Source organism: Canis lupus, chromosome 7 (assembly GCF_003254725.2).
Source record: "Canis lupus dingo isolate Sandy chromosome 7, ASM325472v2, whole genome shotgun sequence".
NCBI lineage: Eukaryota > Metazoa > Chordata > Mammalia > Carnivora > Canidae > Canis > Canis lupus.
The window spans coordinates 6,825,309-6,841,130 of NC_064249.1; the positions used below are offsets into that span (position 1 = coordinate 6,825,309).

General features: G+C 43.0%; 2 long non-coding RNA genes across 11 annotated transcripts in view; one reads left to right on the forward strand and one right to left on the reverse strand.

Annotated features, from left to right (window-relative positions):
* LOC112648554 (uncharacterized) overlaps positions 1-7,479 on the forward strand; it is a 55,865-nt gene extending 48,386 nt beyond the window's left edge. The window contains exon 5 of the long non-coding RNA XR_003129127.3: positions 7,293-7,479. This is a non-coding gene — a long non-coding RNA (uncharacterized LOC112648554). The remainder of the gene's footprint in view (positions 1-7,292) is intronic.
* Positions 7,225-15,786, reverse strand: LOC112648329 (uncharacterized). Of its 10 annotated transcripts, none has more exons than XR_003128930.3 (8): positions 15,591-15,786; positions 15,287-15,473; positions 14,467-14,606; positions 13,402-13,765; positions 12,697-12,886; positions 10,730-11,316; positions 9,675-9,883; positions 7,225-7,386 (listed from the first exon to the last, which is right to left on the reverse strand). It is a non-coding gene; the product is annotated as an uncharacterized LOC112648329 (long non-coding RNA). The 10 variants fall into 10 exon arrangements; XR_007411789.1 differs by lacking the exon at positions 12,697-12,886 and having other exon boundaries at positions 10,730-10,881; positions 11,218-11,316; positions 15,591-15,781; XR_007411790.1 differs by lacking the exon at positions 12,697-12,886 and having other exon boundaries at positions 10,827-10,881; positions 11,218-11,316; positions 15,591-15,780.
* Between the last annotated feature and the right edge of the window lie 36 nt (positions 15,787-15,822).

Here is a 15,822-nt window from a genome sequence, read left to right on the forward strand (position 1 = left end):
TGCTCAGCTGCTGTACACAGAGCTCTTCTTGGAAGACATTTTTTCTTTATCTATATACAACAGGGACAAGTGGTGGTTCCTAGTATCCTCTGGGAGTGAAGGACTTCCATCCTTCTCTGCTATTGATGATGATGGTAGAGAGAGAAAGCCAGAGGTTTCTGGTGGCATTTCCAACTTAAGGATAAGACAGAAAGTGAGTAAACTTTGTGGCAAGTTGAATCCTTTCAGGAAATAATAGCTTTCTCTCCAGTCATCCTCTTTCATTCTTCTAAGCCCCATTGCATGAGAGTCCCATGTCCCATTCTTCCAGGCTGTGGATTTCAGAGGTAGCAGTGCTTGGTTTCCAGTTCCTAGGAATCAGAAGCTGAGGCCTATCCTAATCCTTTCTCAGATCCTTCTCGTAGTCTGCTTCAGAAGGGAAAAAAAAATCCATTTGGATGTGGGTAAACTTCCCTTAGTTTTTAGTTCATTATTAATTTTTTTTTGTATCTTTGAAAATGACATTTTTCCAAGGGTATTTTATCAGTGGGCTCTCTTGGCAAATAATACACTAAAAAGAAAATAAATAAAATAGTGTTCTTTTTGCATGCATTTGGCACAAGTGAAGACCCTCTACTGTGTGAGCACTTGGTTGAATTATTTCTGCCTACTTGCTTTCCTGTTCCCACAACAAACAAGGCTGCACAGCTTCAGTAAGTGGATATGGGGAGGTCAGGGTCCTTTGTCTCACAGATCATCATGGCTCGCTCTTCTCCTTTGGGTGAATGGGATATAACTTACACAATAAGTATTGGGGGTGTTTCAGTGTGGTAGAGCCATATGTAGGTGATGATGATGATTTTTTGGTAGAGTGAGAAGATGGAGGGCTTTCAGCCTCTCTAAAGGAAACCTGATTTTGTCTTTGGCTACTCATTATAAAAAGAGAACTGGCCACCATCATCCTCAAAAATGTTTCCAATGCCCCCCGAATTCAAGTCTTACTGCTTAGCTCCTACAACTGGCAGGAGCCCCTTGCGGATGGCAAATAAAAAAGGGGGCTGAAGAAAGACATTCCCCAGTCACCCCAAAGTTCATTTCCACTTCAGTCTGAGGGCCAAGGGGAAGCTCTGTCTCTTCTGATTTGGTTCGAATTGAGGCCATCCATCCCAGGTGAGCTGCATTCCAGGCCTTTTTCTTGCTGGTGTCAAAAGCCTGAATGTGGACTTCAGGAAGGCTTGAGGGCTGTCTTGCCTGCTAACACTGATTTTATGATATGCTAAACATAACATTCAATAGCTATTACTTCCACTGTCAGAGAAACAACTTGAGCCATCTATCTTCCTCCTCAGACTATATTACATTTCTCCCCACAAATGACAACGCATTATAATATCTTTTATTATAATATTACTTATTTATCGCCAAAGGTTTTCCAGCATTAATGCTGAGGGCCCTCATCCTTTATCTGCTTTTTGGTTTGTTTGTTATGAATGTCACACTTTATTTATCAAGATGGGCTCTGTTCAGAATTTGTGGAGACAGGACTCCTCTGATTTACTTCTTATGCAAACCTGAGCTTTTATCTCATTAGGTTTCTCAGCATGCCGGGAGGACAGGATGGACAAGATGTTCTGCTTTCTTGCTTTGTCAAAGGATCCAAAGGGGAAAGAGCAGGATTTAGGATTATGACACTTGAGCCTCAGAAGAGAGCTCCTGGGGTCACATGTGGCAGTGCCCCCTCTCTTTAGGCAGGGCTACAACCTTGACCATCCTATTTCAGTAGGTTTTCTCTGCAAAAGGAGCTCCCAAAAATTGTTCTTGGTAATGTGTTCCAAAGTTCAGCAGTCTTCCTTTCCAAGAATCTCTTCTTCCCCACCCCCAATTAAACACACTCCCTTAACTTCAGTAAAAAAATGTGACATTCTCCGGAGATCTTATTTCTGTAAGAAGGGTACTTCTTACTCTTGTAAGAAGCCCCTTGTAGAAAATGCTTTAAATGGCATACACTTGGAGGCAATCATTTGTTTTACAAAGAATAAAAAAAAAATGCTTCCTTGAAGAATGATTCCTCTAGTTCTCTTAAGTGACTGTGTATACATCATTAATGACTGGACAGAAAGGCTTTTTTTTTTTTCCCCAGTTGGGGGTAGGTGGATGTGCAGGCAGAGAAGATAAAATTAAAGTGCCCGCAAACTAATGTTTACTGAAATTCTGACAAATGCTATTATGGTCCTTGTAAAAAAACAGAGATGTTTCTACATTGATACATTGATATAAAAACATCACTTTACATTCTCCTTGGATAGAAAGAAATATGATTCAATAGGACTTGGGAATGAACGTTTGCCCTGCTTTTCTCTCAAAATTTCTCCAGCACCTAAAATCCAGTGGTGACTGAGCCCAAGGTCAAAACTGGCCCTGAACAAATGGCTAAGAGAGAGGGACAGAGAAGTGGTTGTTGTTTACCTTTATTTGTCTACCTACCTTTTCTATTAGTGCTCCCTTCGCATTGTAACCTAAGACCTAACCTACCCTGTCTTTCCTCACCTAGGCACCCTGTACCAAAATAACCCTATCTTTTATGTCCTGTCCAGTATGTCTCAGCTTTGCTAGGTAAAAACCCGAGAGGTTGATGGCTGGTTACAGCCTGAAGCCAAAATCCTTATCAGGCTGGTTCATGTTTTAATAACAGATTTTTGGAAAGCAGTATTATTATTCAAATAATGCTACCATTAGGGCAGAAATTCAGACATCACTGAGTACTTACTGGGGAGATACTTTGGACTAGGGCCGAAAGCACAGGGGACTCTAAGGAAGTGCTTCAAATCCCTCCAGGGAATGGACTCAAATTCTCTGGCCCATGAGACCAGCTCCAAGTGTCTGGCGGGCTGGTCCTTGCCCTTGCTCCACATCCCGAGGCTCCCCTTTCCTTCAACAAGCCAAGCATAGGCCCAACGTAACAGCGCGACTTTGGGAACATGCAGAGCGGGATGTTTCATATGCACACAAAACAAGACTCCATGTACTTTTAGCTGTTTCCCCTAAAACAGATGATGAGCTGCAAGGCTTGTTCTGAGTGGGAGAATGGCTCAGATGACTCAGATGGCTTCCCATTTTTTGCCACATGCTTGCCCACCTTCCTCAAAAGGGAAGAAAATAGTGTGGCAAGGAAGTCCTCCCTGATTATAGAGGATTTCAAAGGGACATTGGGGAGGGATAGAGCAGGGCAGGGCTGGGGTGGGTGTTACAGGGCCGCTTGGCTGACTGGCAAGAACTTGGGTGCTGTTGGAAGCTCATATTGATCTGCTCTCAGAGTCCTGCACTCTGCATGGGGCCCCCCGAGCTCGCAGTGGCCAGTCACCGGGCACTTGATCACTTGATAAGGCTTGCTGAACTCTTCCTAAAGTGGAGTAGACCTCTTCCTGAAATACAAGTGTAGACTGGGAGAGTAAAAAAAAAAAAAAAAAAAAGGGATGCTCAGACTTTACATTTTACTAGAACTGACCGCTTGCCTTATATCTCACCCTTTAGTATTGTTTTGTGCAAAAAAAAAAAAAAAAAAAAAAAAAAAAAAAAAAAGAAAAGACAAAATAAAGACAGTGAGTTGAAAACAAGGGCTGGGGCAACCCCGGTGGCCCAGCGGTTTAGCGCTGCCTTCAACCCGAGGTGTGATCCTGGAGACCTGGGATCGAGTCCCGCGTCAGGCTCCCTGCATGGAGCCTGCTTCTCCCTCTGCCTGTGTCTCTGCCCCTCTCTCTCTCTCTCTCTCTCTGTCTCTATGAATAAATAAATAAAATCTTTAAAAAAAAAAAAAGAAAACAAGGGCTGTATGTCCAGATGAATGGACTTACTTTCTTTGAATGTCCCAGGTTCTCCCACTTTCCAGTAGCACAACTGTTTTCCTTTTTCCTCCAGCTTATTAGGATAAGTTCAGTTGGTTTGGGTAGATTTGTTACCTCAGACCAGCTGAGGCCCCTTTGCATCCCAGGCAGAAGGAGAAGGGATGAGGCCATCTTGCTCCTAGTGGCACTTGGGCGGCTCTTAGAGTGGCCAGGGCCCTGCGGTGCGAACTCCTCCTGGATGCTGCTTTGGATCATTAATGGGCTGAGTTCAGGATGACTTAGAGAGAATGCAGTGTTGAGCACTGTCATCATTTTAGTACAGTACTTAAGACGACAAATACCATTATTTGTAGGCTAGGGTTTGTGAAATGGTGCCATAACTCTATTTGCACATCATTTTCTTTTTTTTTTTTCTTTTAAGATTTTATTTACTTATTCATGAGAGGCAGAGACATAGGCAAAGGGAGGAGCAGGCTCCCTGTGGAGAGCCCTATATGTGATTCGATCCTGGACCCCAGGACTATGCCCCAGGCCGAAGGCAGCCACTCAACCACTGAGCCACCCAGGTGTCCCTGCACATCATTTTCTATGAACACATAGACCCATGGTCATGTTCTATGAAATAATTTGTAAGCTCTGTGGGGATGGAGAGAAAGATCCTTCTGAAAACCCAGCCTCTCAGGATCAGAGTCTGCCATGGGTACAGCCCACTGATTCTTCTTCTTCTTCTTCTTCTTTTTTTTTTTTTTAACTACACAAGTGATGCATCCCCATTGCCCCTGGGTGATCCTGACTGATCCCTTTAACACCACACAACTGGCTTCTAGGGGGAATGAGGTTGACTAGATGCAGCGGACATGATTGCTCACCAACTTTACTCTCTCAGTGTCATGGGCAAAGGAAAAATATAGTGAAGATGGTGCTTCTACTCTGGTTCAAAGAGCTCCAGGCCCCATCTTCCTCCCTTCTCAAGGACCTACTTTCCCTAGCTAACTGATTGGGGCTGGGATTTATTGATGCCCACCTTCCCTCTATACCCATAGTTTATGCTTTCAATATTTTTTGCTTGGATTAATGTGAGAGTCCTCTGGCTGTCCCCCCCACCACACACACACCCTGCGCCCAGTCGTGCACCTATTCAGTTCATTCTTTATAATTTAGACACAGTGACTCTTTTATTTATTTATTTTTTTAAATTTTATTTATTTATGATAGTCACACAGAGAGAGAGAGAGAGAGAGAGAGAGGCAGAGACACAGGCAGAGGGAGAAGCAGGCTCCATGCACCGGGAGCCCGACGTGGGATTCGATCCCGGGTCTCCAGGATCGCGCCCTGGGCCAAAGGCAGGCGCCAAACCACTGCGCCACCCAGGGATCCCACAGTGACTCTTTTAAAATGTGAATCTGACCATGTTGGTTCCTTGCTTAAAATTCTCTTCACTTCAGGATAAAATACAAAGTCCTTTGCAAGCCACAAAAAGCCCATTATGGACTGTTCTTTCCAGTCTTACCTCTTACTGTCCTCCTCATCCTAATCCCATGCTGACCTACTTGTAGCACTCATTCCTCACCTGGGAATCTTTTCAATGTGCTCCTTCTTCCCTGTAATAGTCTCTCTGAACCTGCTTTCCCTTATTTGGCTAACTTCTACTTGACTTTTAGGGTTAATTCTGAGATTTCCTTCATTCGGATGCCATTCATAGTTGATTGCCATGGATCAAGTTTAAGATCAAGTGTTTGTTCTTGGGGTGTCTATAGCCTTTGGGCTTGCTTCTGACATAGCAGTATCTCCCTGTTTTTTATGTGTTTTCTTTGCTTGCCTGTCTGCCTACAAGAAATTCAATTTTTGAGTCAAGGACTATGACTTAGTCATCTTTTTAACTCTGGTATTTGATCAATAGAGTAGGTTCTTAGCAAATGCTAGATGATAACTGTCTCACATACTAATATAGGTAACTGGTCACAAGTAAGCTGCTTCCTTCCTTCCCTCCCTCCTTTTCTCTGTTCCTCCTTCCTCTCTCCCTCTTTCTTCCTTCCTACTTCCCATTCTGTTTCTTTTTTCTTTTCTTTTATATTCTTTTCCTTTCTTTTCTCTTCCTTTCTTCCTTCTTTCATTTCTCTCTTTGTTTGGAATGTTTTTCCCTTAGTGCTACATATGGTACTTCACTAAATTTAGCAGGGGGTCATTTAGTGGATAGATATCACCCCTGCAGTCTCTCCCAGGTAAGCCTGTTTAGAGATTTAGAGCCCTTCTCTAGCCCCCTCTCTGATTTTTCTACTCTTATCACTAAGATAAGATACACACACACACACACACACACACACACACACATATTTGGTACACTCTTGGCATATATGTACATATATATATGATATATATGATTATATATACTTATATCATCTATATCTCATGCCATGGCCTGGATATCCCCATTCTCTCTTGCATTCTCTAAATATTCCAACAAAAATTTGGTACATTCTGCTCCTCCTTTCCCTACCATCACAGCATCAGAATCCTTTGTTTGTTTCCCATGGTAGGGAGCAATGGTGAGCATGGCAGTTAGAGGAGTAGGGGTGAACCCAAAGTGCTACATCCACTAGGTGGGGTTTGGTAGGGAATCGTTCTTTTCCCTTTCTGTTCTTCGTCCTTCTAAGGCCGGGGAATCCACAGTCCTTGGTGGTCATTAATGTTATCCATTAATATTTCCCAGACTCATGGTAGGATTGCACTTACTTGGCTAAGCAGAAGTGAAAAAGTTGCTTCAGACAGAAGCTCCTAGAGCTAAGATGTGGTTCACCATTCTCAGATGGTCACTGCTTTGTCTCAGAGTGGGGACAATGATGAGAAGTGCCCCCCTGGCAAACGTACCGGACATGTACTAGTATTGAGAAATAAAGCTTCATATGTAAAGCTGCTGAGATTAGCAGGTTATTGGTCACCACAGCATAACCTGGTTTCCCCAGCTGATGGAGTTACTGAAGTGACAATTTCCTCTTCACTAGAATTCTCCTTCTGGGGATTCCATAGGGAGAGGTGGTTCAGCATTATGGACACTGACACTTCTGCAGCTCTGGCTGTCCCTGATCTAACCCCTGTGGGTGGAGGGCCATGATTTTTCCTCATCTGCTTTTCCACGGCATTCTCATTAGGAGAGCCACGAGCCTATTGCTTCACCACAGCAGACATCTCTTGCTTGATTTCTGTAGCATCTTTCCTTTTTTCTTCTGCTAAGATCAATTCCTACTTTCTTTGGGGAGCTGTTCCTGCCCCATGATAACCTTATGCCTACGATGGGTTGCCCATCAGCATCAGGTACCCCTGAACACAAAAATGGGCACATGATCTGGGGCTGACCATTTGTCATTTCACAAGCAGTTGGCATAAAAGATGAAATATGACCCAATTTGGTTTAATCAGAGAACGTGTCTGCTTTATTAAAGTGGGAAAGTAAGAGGCATCTCTTTCCTTCAGGTTCTAAGATAAGAAGACTTGAATGCAGAGTATGCTTCTTGCTGTACAGAAGAACTCCATCTGCCTTGGAACAGCATTGTCAACACACATAGAACTAGAGACGAGTAAGAGAGAAACCTGCTGATTTTGTGAGTTAATAGATCCTTCCCACCTTGTTCCGAAATTAATCTATGTTGTTTATCTGACAGTAGCAGAAAGAATTCTTACTAATTTACCAGAAAATATTAAATCTTCTTTTTCTGAGTGATCCTATTTATCCATTTCCCTTCCTTCCATGCATTGGTTTTAAATATACGTGTGACCCAATTCCTTGGACATGATCATCCTGGTGAACAGACACTCAGGCCTGAGAACCTCAGAGATATGCAACTGTTGACTTCACTTAGTAAGAGGTTGGATACAGACCACTCTCAACTTCCTGAACATTGCTGCATGACTGGACCAGAAATAAGTAGAGAGAGGCCTCTGAGCAGAGAAAATATAGTTCATATAACTCACATTCAATCTCATGAATATTACTCCAAGGATCATCTATTCAGGAAACTCAGAGTTGATTTCCTCTCATTATATTTACAATTATAAGACTTTCTCAATATTCTCCTACCATAGAATAGAAGTGGAATATCAGGAAAGGTGAAAGAGGGGGTGCTTTGTGTCCTATTGACAGGAAGTGACATTTGATAGCCAATTCAGAGAGAAGTCGGAAAAACCATAAATGGCAAGCAAAATGCTTCAAGGTTGGGGCTGTCAAATGTCAGGTCCAAAGCGTGTTTTACCCAAGTGGAGACCAGAGCACATCACTATTTATCAGTGAACCACACATCACTGCTTCTAGGCTTTGTGCAAAAGCAGATGCTCCTAATGTTACGCTGAGTCAATACAATGTTCAATTACCTTTGGTATCCTTGATTTATTAAGGCAAAGGTCTGTATAATTCATTCCAAAAAAATACTGATACTATTAATTGTTTCAAATGCTGACCATTCAAAGAGTTAAGTCCCAGTTTTTCTAGCAGATTAATTTATGTAGAACAGCCCTTTCTTTAATGATGCGGGGTCGATGAGGTGTACTGTATTGTTTATCAATATCCATAATTTGCATTAGGGATATATTTATTTTGTTTGTATGCACACTTCTTAGTATGTGATCACATTTGTGTTTTGTAAATACTAAAACACAATACAAATGTTCTTTGTCACCATGGTCCCTAGAAGCTCTGAAGGACACTGACACTCACTGGCTCTTCTCTAGGAATCTCTAGGGAATCTCCATTCTCAAAGTTTTATGTACATAAAGCTCTTCCAGGGAACTTGTTCAAAGTGTAAGTTTCTAAGGCCCTTCTCAGATATTCTGACTTAATGGCAGAATTAAGGTTAGAACCCAGAAACCCACGCTTTAAAAAAGGACCCCCTTCCCCCAGTGACTCTAACACAAATAGTCTGAAGTCTACCGTTCTATAAATATTGCTCTGTGATTCTCTAGAGCCTCCAATTGCTCTCAAATGCTTTCCTTTTTCACAATGGGCTTGAGGAGAAATTTCCCCTCCTGTACCGTGTCTAAAGTCAGGACATAGATCTGAATCCTTGAGCAAGGCCTAGAAGTCATAAAATAAAATAGGATTTGGTTGAGGTGACTGAAATAAGTTGAAGTAAAAAAAAAATAAAGACTTCCTAGGTCATGTTTTAGATGGTGGTATATTTAGAATTATTATCCATTATTTATGTGGCAGATGATGTTCATGAGATGCTTGATGAGTCCATGTTAATAGGCAGTGTCGTTGCTGAAGGGGAATGTGACATTGGTCTATCCTTTCTCTCTCTGGCTTCCCTCTCATTCTCTCTCCTGTTGAGCCCCAGCCAGTTCTAATAGCACTTCTGGTTTGGCACCTTGTAGTAGGAACTTGTGATAGCGAAGTGAAGTACAAAATTCAGTCTTTGATTTAGAGACTGGTGACCATCTTTCTGAATCGTGCCCATTGTTTAATGTAGTTATGGCTACCACTGCCATTCCTTCACCACCCTCTGTGTGAAGCATTTGTCATATATGACCTCATAAAATTCTCATAACAGCCTTGCAAGTAGATGTTATCTCTTTTAAAATGAAGAGGCTAAGGTTCAAAGAGGTTAAATGATCAGCTCATGGAAACACAGCCAATAAAGAGTGGAGCCAGGTGACCCTGAGTGCAACTCCCGGGGCCTCCCCACCACTTGTCAGAGTACTGAAGCCCTCAAAGGGAGAAGAGCATGCTAGTCCTTCTTTGTCTTGGTCTGGGTCTGTTTAGTACTTTGCTCTCATGATGGTCAATGATGCTTCTTGCCTGCTTTTGTCAGATTTAGTTAATCTTCTCTGGGTTCTTCTAGCATCAAGACCCAGACTACTTACTAAAGAAGCTCTTTTGGTAGAGTGAGATCAATCTTAACATGAAGATTTCCAAGAACAAAAAGCACTTGATGCATATTATCGTAGGTCTGTGGATAAACCGCATTAACTTCACAACTGCCTTTGCTGTGACAAATTACTTTTTTTCCCCTTCTTTGACCTGGATATAGCCTTTCAAGAAATCCAGACCTATCATGTGAGGTTGGCATGTCCTAGGAGAAAGGGGAAATGCAAAGTTAAGCATGGTCTGTCAAAACAAGGGGCAATTGGGCTTGAAAATCCCGCTCTTCAGGGGCAGTGATATCCTGGTTTAGTGTAATGAAAGTCCTCATACCCAGTGTCCTCTAACAATCTGACTTTAATGGGGTTACTATAGCTGGGGTAAAGCATTTTATATGGAACCAGGTTTACATTATCCTACTCTTTAGAGATCTTGCTTGCAATGCTGTTCAAATCCTTTAATCCATAAATAGGATTCCAGACAGCGCTGGGCTGCCTTCCAAAACTGTAATCTTCCAGTATATGAATTATTACCAAAAGATTAGGGTGTTTCTAGTAATAACATTTCAAATAAATCAGCTTTCATGGAGGAACAACAAACTAATATTGGAAATAACAATATAAAGACATTTATATAGCCACTTGCTAGAATAACTTCCCTAACCAGGGGCTTCTTTTCTCATTTACATTCATTCTGTTTGAAAAGTCTTTTTTCATTTATCATCAGCTGCTGGCTTTAGCCTTAAAGCATGCCACATGTTCCCCGAGTCCTGGGTCTCCTAAGTCCCGTCTTTGATGCTTCTGAAATCATCAGGTGTATTTACCCAGGGATGGTCAGAGGTGTTGACTGTTGTCCCCAGAAACTCCAGATCCCTTTGACCTTTCTCTCTTTGGTTCCGGGCAAGTGTGGAGGGGAAAGGTATAAGTAAATTTCAGGCTGAGAAATACTTTTTGGGGGCTTTGTATCAAAGATTGTGAATGAGACTTGGGAGTAGAAGAAAAGATTCCTTGCCCAGCTTTAGATATTGAATGATACAAAGATCTCTGCTGAGATTTACCCTGAATGCATCTATCGTGATGAAGACCCCAAGACTGTGTGATATGAGGTAAGAACACGTGCTTTATCTCTGGATGAATTCTGGCTTCATCACTCACCAGTCTTGGGCACTTGGAGAAATTCCTTTGCCCCTTCTCTCCTCCTTATCCTCATCTGTAAAATGGAGATACTTCCTACTTCATGGGGTTATGGAGAAGATTAAATGAAATACCAGTGGCACCATCAACACAAATACAAAATTTTCTCTCCTTTTTACTGTTCCTTTGAACCACTTGAGTTCATTCTAAGGTGGTTGATGGGAAGTAAAGAGACTCCCTTTTTTAGTGGTGACAGATGGCTGTTTTGAGAAATGCCTCCAAGCTAGAAGTAGAGATGCCAGGTTCAACTCCCATTTCTGTGGCTCACCTGCTGTGACCTTGAGGGAGCCATCACACTTTCGGATTCCCATTCCGTCTTTTATTAGGAGAAAAGTGTCTGGCTCCTCCTTACCTTGTAGGATGAGAGACTAGTAAAGCCTATATTCTTATATGATGTCACATTTTAGGAGACATTCCATAGTCATAGAATTTTAATGCTAGAAGAGGTGATCTAGGAAAGGAGGGAATTAACATTCATTAAAAGTACTCACCACGTTCAAAGTGCTTTATATGCTTCACCATATTTAATCCCAACAACCCCATTAGGGAGGTGGAGTTATGCCCACTTTACGGAGGTGGAAGCCAAGGCTCAGACAGTGACTTTTAGGTAGCGCACCCAAGATCACACAGCTAACATATGGCAGGGGCGGAGCTCAAACCCAGATCTATAGGACCCCAAAGCCCATGGTCTTCTATTTTACCATGTTTTATCATTCGTAATTCTCCTCTTACAGGTGACAGACCGGGACTCAAGAGATATTAAATCATTCAACCATGGACTTCTCTGGTTGGTGAAAAATCCAAGACTAGAGCCTAGTTTTCCTGCTTGCTATTCCTGAGAGCTCCCCCCTCCAGAAAGTATTGGTATAAATTCCCTAACCTAACCCTCTATCTTCCATTACTATTTCAAAGGTGTTTTTGTTTTCATTTTGGATAAATTTTCAACAGACAGAGGCACCTAACATTTTAGTTCTCAGACTCCCTTCTTATATGAAAAGGTTAGAATAGTTGATTTCTTTGGTTCCTTCTAGCTCAAAAATTCTATTATTCCTATGACCCTCCATTCCCCATAGTAGTTAATGATCTGTAAAGAAACACTTAAATGCACAGGTTTACTACCTTCTCGCTCTGCAAGCTAGAGGGAAGCCAGCTATTATTTTTCTTCTTCAAAAGGGAGATCTGAGACCCACATTGCTTAAGCAACTAACTCAAGGACATAGCTGATCGCTGGCTGAGCCAGGCCGGGAATGCTTGAGGGAGATCTGTGTTTTATTCACCCTTTAACCTCGATCCTTAGCAGAGGGTCTGGGACATAGTACGTGCTCGTTTAGAGGTGAACAGACACACACTCATGCATTAATGGATGAATGAGGTGAACCCAGGCTTCTCAACTTCCAGTGTAAACTGCCTATAGTAGCTCTCCCCCTCCCTCTCTCTCTTTCTCTCTTTTTTCCCCAAAACCTTTCGAAATGGGGGCAATCTGCCTCTTTGCTAAGTGCTTCATGTATTGGGCTTTCCTAAAACAGAGTAGACCTGTAGTGTGCATTTCAGAGCAGGAGGGTAGCAGGTGTGAACACAGAGTGAGGAGGATGAATGAGTGGATTTGCACACACCACCCAACTACTGTGGCTCAGTTGTAGGCAGCATTAGTGTATTATTAATGGGATGGGAAAGGGGACGCCCAGAGAAGAGATGTTTGCAAATTGTCTCCTCAGATTAAAGGATCTTTGAAATGGAAAGCATTAGCCCTCTGATTGAGCCCTGCACTTTACATTTTGGACTTCTAAATGAAAAGGAAAAGAAAAGAGGGGGAAAAAAAAAACCAACCCACCACTGTGTTTTTGGAAGCTTGTGTCATTTTTTTGTTTCTCTTTCCAGCCCTCCGCTTAGCTGCCCCCAAAGGCAATGATGAATGGAACGTACTCCAAAGGGGAGCCGGCAGGCACCCGGGGCCTGGTGCTGTTTCTGTCAGGACGGCTCAAAGGGAAGGCAGCGCCACACAGCACGTCCCCCTCTCCTCCCTAAACAAATGTTGTTTTTACTGAAGTGGTGACAGTCTGATTTAATTACAGGGAGAAAGGGAAAGGGAACGTTCATTCTGTCTAGTGGGAGAAGTGAAATTGGAAGCTGTGAGTAGGATGGGAACCAGAATTTGCCAGTCCCCGGGGCCTCTTGCTCAGTGATGCTTTCTGCCTCGGTTTCCCCATCTGTCTAAACAGAAACCAAGCTCTCCTAGCTGTTTCAGGCGGTGTGTGGAGGGAGTACTTTGTACAAATTGATTTGAAGGCAGAAAGTGTGGGGAAGGTGGAAAAGAGGTATGAAAGGTGCTGTGAAGGCCAGTGGTGCCAACTTTGTGCGTTTGTTCCTTCCTTATGAAGTGGGATGGGCTGAGTGAATGTGAGAACTGAGACATGGTTCTTCTTGGGGAGTGTTAGGGGTGAGCCAAGTGCCCCCCCCTCCCAATCACATGCAGAGGTACTTTTGCTTAGATGACACTTAACTTCAGGAAAGCAGAAGGATGGACTTGCTGACTTACAGAAGACCTTCCTCAGGCCGTGACTGTGGGGCACCAGGCTTGGGCAAACAGGTCTTGGCTTTGGGAACTGAACACAATGCATCTTTGTGGAAAGCACCCCGTCCTTCCCTTGGCCTGTGGCATAGGGATGGTTCCACTCATCAGTGGGCTGGCCTCTTTCTCAGGCACTGGCCTGCTCTTCTGAAGCAACTATTGTCTCCTTTTCTGTTCAGCTGTCAACTCCTTGCCCATGATGCTGTTGACTTCCAGCCTGAAAAGAGCCTTTTCCCAGTGGGGCAGTGAGGTGAGTCTCATCGGAGGGAGTTGTGGTCCTTCCTCTGTGCCAGAGGCAGAGCCGATATCTGACAGTGATCTTAGCTGACCCCTGTGGAAATAAGGAGATGGGAAGATGAGTAAACTGATAACTCTTATCTTTATTTCTAGACACGTTTAGGGTTGGGTGAAGAGGTTCTGTGAGGCCAAAATATGTCAGCTTAGGAGTTGCAAAAATGCAACCCCATGAGAAATCCACCCAGGGTTAATTGGACCATGCATTTATTTTTAGAAATTAAGCAAAAACCCCAAGATAGCATGTAGCATCACCTGGAGGGAAGTGTTAGGACTAGAAGTCCAGATATTTAGGTTCTGGTTTCAAGTCTGGAGCTAACAAATTAGCTTATGTGAATCCAACATGCTGCAATGCTAGTGGATAATGGTAAATGGCTTGACCAGTGGATGAGCTTAGGTGACTCTGTATCTGCTTGAAAATTGTTCTGCTCATAGACATGTAACATTTTATGCTGTCTAAAATAGTGGTAGCCTTAGATTTGGGAAATTGTGAGGTTTCTCTGGACACATTTTTCACTGATGTAAAAAGTATTTACCCTAAGTTTGCTTTTTTGTTTCCAGTTTATATTAAAACAGGCTAGAAAGAGAGAATGTAGAAAGAAAATACTGTAATTCTGTACAAATTGGAGTTTCAATGATCATTATTAAAGAAATACTCCCAAACAATGAAAAATGATACACGGCACCCCCAATACCAGTCACTCTTTCTCCTTACTCCCAGGGTGACTCAGTGTGAACCTTGTTTGGAAGTTTCAAGAAAGGACAGACTAGCTCCAGAATTGCTGTGACATCTGTCTTCGGGTTGCTGGTGATGGAAGCAGGCAGAAATTCTGGCTTGGGAAAGATGGCAAGGTGAAAAGTTCATGAGCTATTTGAAGCTGAAAAAAAAATTAAAAATGTGTATCCATTAGAGGAAAGAGAGGAGGGAATTTCTAAAATTGCTAATGGGACTAATTTACCTGTTCTCCTTTGAGAGGCAGGTTGATCCTACACTTCAGGATGTTATGGATCTCTTGCATTTTCCTGCTGTCTTATGAATTTTTTTTGTCACGTGGCTTCTCTTTTCTCCTTTGTTTTATTCTTTGGAATCCCTTTTCTTCTACCCAGGCTTCTGGATAATCAGCCCCATGATGCCAGGTGACTTGCTCCGTTCAGCATAATTGAGTCTTCACATTCGCTTGAAACTTGGGCCCCTTTGGAGCCAGCCAAGCCTGGTAATTAAAATGTCCCCTTCATCTTTAATTGCTTCATTTAACATCTAGTGCAATGGTTTAGGAGCACTTGTGCCCTCTGCAGCGATCTGGAGTGCCCTGGATAACTGACAAGCAGCACCTCTTGCCCTTGGCTCAGACGTATCCGTCTATTTTGGGGTTGCGTATCTGCAAACCCCAGCCCTCCTTTGATCATGTGCTTTTCTCACTTGTTTAGGAAATGTATTTTTACTTTTCTCTGCATTCCTGGGTGTCAAGTGGGGCCAGTCCCTGCCCCAACCCTACACAGAGAGAGGATATGGCGTCTGCCAGTAAACCTTACCATCACACAGGTCACACATTCTTACCTGAGTCACCTGAGTCAGGTGCAGGGGGATAGGGAGAAGCTCTGGGCTGGGAAGAGCAAGGTCAGATTTGGAGTATCAGTCCTACTGGTTCCATCCACCTGCATCTCATCGTGAAGTTGGGCAAGTTCCTTGACTGAGTGCCCTCTAGCCCCACTTTCCTCACCACGCCATGTGGTCACTGTAGGGACTAAATGAGGCAAAGGAGGGAGGTTTGATAATAGAGAAATGATGAAGAATTGAAGTTATGATTTTGGCACAGAGGCAGTTGGGACCTTGAATGTGATGAGAAGAGACTATGTCTCACCTGTATCCTCTCAATGTGGCTGGAGGAGAGACGTGACTATTAAACACCCGTAGACATGAGTTGTATGTGGCAGGAAGGGGTGATATTGGTTACTGGGGAGACACTGCCACAAGAAGCCTTCAGTTCATATTCTCTACCTCATTTTCTCTAGATTGTTTTTCCCAAAGAAAACATGATTGGGTAACAGGGGTAGTTATCTTCCTATTGGAGGGATTCTATGATGTCACAGTGC